Source organism: Piliocolobus tephrosceles, chromosome 2 (genome assembly GCF_002776525.5).
Source record: "Piliocolobus tephrosceles isolate RC106 chromosome 2, ASM277652v3, whole genome shotgun sequence".
Taxonomy (NCBI): Eukaryota; Metazoa; Chordata; class Mammalia; order Primates; family Cercopithecidae; genus Piliocolobus; species Piliocolobus tephrosceles.
The window spans coordinates 190,608,495-190,613,434 of NC_045435.1; positions in this window are offsets into that span (position 1 = coordinate 190,608,495).

Here is a 4,940-nt window from a genome sequence, read left to right on the forward strand (position 1 = left end):
GCTTAGCTGTCAGAATCTACCCAGTTTCTACTTGAAATACTGAAAAAAAAAATCCTATCTTTCAGCTTCTTTGGGTCCTGTTAGAGACAAAGAGTTCTATTAGCAAAATAAGATGAAAAAAAAAAAAAACATGACTAATAACGATTAATAACATTATCAATAGCCCTAATGAAAATAAATAACATTATTAATACCAGTAATGATAATGGTAACAACTCGTATTTATTGAGTGCTTTCTATGAGGCAGGCACTGTCCCAAACACTTTATATATGTTTAACTCACTTATTCCCCTATTCTGCTCTGCTGGAGCTGGCCGGTGCAGGTTTAGGAGAGCCGTTGCTAAGGATCCAGGTTTTTTTTTTTTTTTTTTTTTAGCTATTGTTAAACCATTCATAAGTGAAAGTCAACCACGGTGGGAGTATTTACACCAGGGAAATGTGTAGACGCTACAAAGTGAGGCTATTTATTTATTTATGGAGCCAGTTTACTAGGAATTAGATATTCTCCTTTTTTTTTTTTAACAGTTGGGAAACTGAAGTTGAGAGATTAGATGAAGATAATAATGATTCCTCCCATGTTAGAATATTCTATGTGGGTTGCTGATTCTTCTCTTCCTCCTCTTTCTTCTCCTAAACCTCCTGTATGAGTCCATTTGTATTGCTATAAAGGAATACCTGAGGCTGGGTCATTTACAACAGAAAGGTTTATTTGGCCCATGGTTCTGCAGGCTGTAAAAGAAGCATGGCACCAGCATCTGCATCTGGTGAGACCTCAGGCTGCTTCCACTCATGGGGGAAGGCAAAGGGGTGCAGGCTCCAGATGGCAAGAGAGGAGGAAAAGACAGAGAAGGCAGGTGCCAGGCACTTCCTAACAATCACTTCTTTTGGAAACGGATGGAGCAAGAGCCCACACATTACCAGGAGGATGGCACCAAGCCTTTCATGAGGAATCCACCCCCCTCACACCTCTCACTAGGCACCACCTTCAACAATGGGGATCAAATTTCAACATGAGATTTGGAGATGACGAATATGCAAACTATATCACCTTCTGTTTGCTTTTTATCTTCTTCCATGATTATTTTATTAATAATAACAATAACAAACCCATTTCTCATATTTTCCATAGTTCAGACATTTGCGCTGGGAGCCTCGGAGCCTCGGACTCCCAGTTTCTAGCCTCAACAGTTACACGGGAAGAAAAACGTGTAAACGAGTGGTTCTCAATCCTGGCTGCATATCTGAATCTCACAAGAAACTTTTTAAAAACGCCAACAGCCCTTGCCCCCTTCCAGACATCGACTGAAGACACCGTTTCTAAGACCCAGAGAAAGAAGTAACTTGTTCAGAGTCACACAGCAACTTATTGCTGAGTAAGGACTGGCATCCAGAATTTTACATTTTGAGTTCCAATTCTTTTCTACTACTCCCACCAATCAGTCAATCAATTTTCAATGGATTCGTGTCTTGCATACAGTAAGTGCTCCATGTAAAAAGCAAACTTCAGCCAGGCATGGTGGCTCACGCCTGTAATCCCAGCACTTTGGGAGGCCAAGGCAGGTAATCACTTGAGCCCAAGAGCTTGAGACCAGCCTGTGCAACATGGCAAAACCCATCTCTACAAAAAAGACAACATTTAGGTGGGCATGGTGGTGTGCACCTATAGTCCCAGCTATTAAGGAGGCTGAGGTGGGAGGATCACCTGACCCTGGGAAGATGAGGTTGCAGTGGGTCGAGATTGCACCACTGCACTCCAGCCTGGGTAACAGGAGTGAGAACCTGCCTCAAAAAATAAAAAATAAAAAGATACTAAAAAGCGAACTTCATGCACGAATTAATCTTCAAAAGACATTCATTCCTCTGGAAGAGATTCCTTCTCAGCAGGACTCACCCGAACCACGGCAAACCACACGAGCCACGGCGAGCCACGGTGAGCCACGGCAAACCACGCGAGCCACGGCGAGCCACGGCGAACCACGGCGAGGCGACACAAGTGAAAGGCATGGGCAGGGCCCCATGGTTTGCTCAGTTGATAGAGCTTTCAAAATCACTTGTCAAAAAATCGCCTGAGGAGCACTGGAAAGTTCTGTAAAAACTAAGTCCCGGAGAGGCAATGACAGGCAGCAAGCTAATGCCAGAGCCAGGGATGGAGTGCCAGCCAAGGGCTCCTCCTGCCCCACGGCATTGCCCGCCTCCCACACAGCCCCGGGGCCCCACTGTACATCCAGCTGCCCCCGGGCTGTTTTCCCCTTTTCTCCCTCCCTCCCCTCCTTCATTTGTCAAATATTTAATGACCCTACAGCACAGGTCCTGGAACTTAATTAGTGCTCAGTAAATATTTATTTTGGATGAATAAATAAATGAGCGACTGCATTCCTCACAATGCTGGGCTCTGGGAGCTACAGAGATGAATGAGACATGGTCCCAGCCCTCAGGATGCTCAAGGTCCAGGGTGTGTTCCGAGGCGCTGTGGGCTGGAGGAAGAAGCTCGGATACTGCAGAGAGTCAGGTCTGCGGCAGGAGTCCGGCTCTGCACACAACGTGCCAAAGGGCTTGACGAGTGTGAGCCCAGCTCCTTCATCACAAAATGAAGATACTCACGCCTGCACCGTGAGGTTGCGGTGGGGTTTAAATGACATTACATGTATAAAGCCACCTCGAAAGTTGTGCAGCACATAGTAGAGATGTGATATTATCATTCGAACCTTGGACCAAAAATTGGAGAGCAAAGGAGCTAAGACAGTGGCCTAGAGCAGAAGCTTTGTGCCAAGCAGTGGCTTGTCTCAAGGAGAAATCTACATCATTCCTTGTGACATCCTCTGAGGCCCTTTCTTCCTGCCCCACTGGTCTGCTCCCAGCCCAGACGCATTAGGGCTGGGTCCCATAGGCACGTTCACTGCCCTGCTCCTCTCAGTGGTTCAGAGATGCTCAGGTATTCCTAAATACACACAGACTGGCCAAGAGGCTCCTGGCTTAGACTTACCTACTAAATCGCTCTCCACAGCACTGCCCAGCATGTTTCCTTACTCAGAGTAGAACACACACTCACACACACACACACCCCATTCTCATTTCCCTTTCAGGAATACACTCCTCTAAAGTAAAAATGTCCAATTTCATGCACAATCATTGCTGGGTGTTTTGTGCGTGTACCTTTCAGCTGCTGCAGTGGTTAGATAGGGGTCTTGCCGGTGGGTTGCCTCCACCGACTGTACACACACTATTTTATCACTGTACCGTACCCATTTTTTAAACTGCCACTGTTACAACACTGACTACAATTTATAAGCATGTATTTGTGTGTGTATTTATACCGTGTTTTCTAGTCTTAGACTGTAAGCTTCTCAAGGGCAGAGATCCTGTCTGCTTTATTTATCAAGGACCCTCCAAGCACAGAGCCCGACGCTTGAGAACAGGCAGGAAATGGGTGCTGACTGAAGAATGGGTGAGCAGTCTGGGCTGGCATTTGTTCAGAGCTGGGTAAAGCGCCTCAGACTCCAAGGCCTCAGTCTGCACACGAGTTCCGGGTTGGGTTCCTACTGAACAGAGCACATTGGAGCTGTGGCCTCCAAACTGAGAGCTCACCCAGCTCACCCCAGGGACTGCATGTGCTGAGCTACTGCTGATAATATTAGGACTTCCATTTTGTTTATTTTTACCTGAGAAGAAAGAAAGAGAAAGAAAGAAAGAAGGAAAGAAGGAAGGAAAGAAGGAAGGAAGGAAGGAAGGAAGGAAGGAAGGAAGGAAGGAAGGAAGGAAGGAAGGAAGGGAGTTCCAGATGTTCTAGCATCGTTTGTTCATTGAGTAGACTGACCTTGGTAGGGAACAAACCAGAAACAGCCTCATTTTTCTCCCGGTGCTGCCTTCAGACATGCTTCTCTGGATATCTCTTTCCCCTCCTCAATGACGTCTTAGAAGATAACTCAGCTTTCTGGTTACTTTTAACTATCTGAAACGGCCTCCGGTTCAGGTATTAAACAGTTCAGGCCGGTCCAAATCCAACCCTCTAACTCCCATGCAGTTGAGCGCTCTTTCTCTCCCCGACCTCAGGCCCACCCATGGCTTGAGGGCTGGTGACAGGGAATGGGAAAGAGGGTTGGTCTTCACTCTCCCTCCGCTCGCTCTTCATATCTTTCTCCCCTCCCATCCCCAGCTCCTCCAGGTTGGGGCAGAGGGGAAAAGGGCAAAGACTCGCTTGATTGGTTGTGCTCTTTTAATCTGGCTACTGGTGCCTTCTGCTGGTGGGCATCCCCCAAGTCCTGTCTGTTTCACAGGACATGTCTGTGTGTTATTTGGTGATGTCCCTCTGCCTCCTCCTCTCCAGGGGAGACCCACACACGGCACTCACTGTCCCTGTCACTAGCAGGGCACTGTCTTGTAAAACTCCCTCCTTAGCTCCCGTACATCTCTGTTTTTTGTTGTTGTTGCTGTCATTGGATTCTCATCAACTCTACAGGCTACCTCCTGGGAGATGCCCCTCCAGAGGGCTCACCCCTGACAGTCCTCTGGACCATCCACTTGGCCTATGGGGGCTCAGGCATCCTTGCTTGGCCAGTCCATGCCAATGCAGGCTGCTCCCACCTCGTCTCTTCTGCTTGACCAGAGTCCCAGGCAGCCCCAGCAAGCCTCCTACCTTCACAGTCTCTGGATATGTAGAAGACTCCAGTTGTCATGTAATCTACTCTCCGATAGGTTGGGATGCTTGTCAGTCTCTCAAGACACTTCTCTCCCCACACCCCACTGAGACAAGGTGATCTCAGGCAGCTCAACAAGCCTCAGGCTGGGGGCAGGTCTGTCGCTCACTTTCTTGCACAAGCTCCCCACCTTTTTGAGTCCCCTCACCTGGCCTGAGTAGGTAAGTACCCCCCATCCCCTCACCTGGCCTGGAGTAGTTAAGTACCTCCCATCCCCTCCCCTGGCCTGGAGTAGGTAAGTACCCC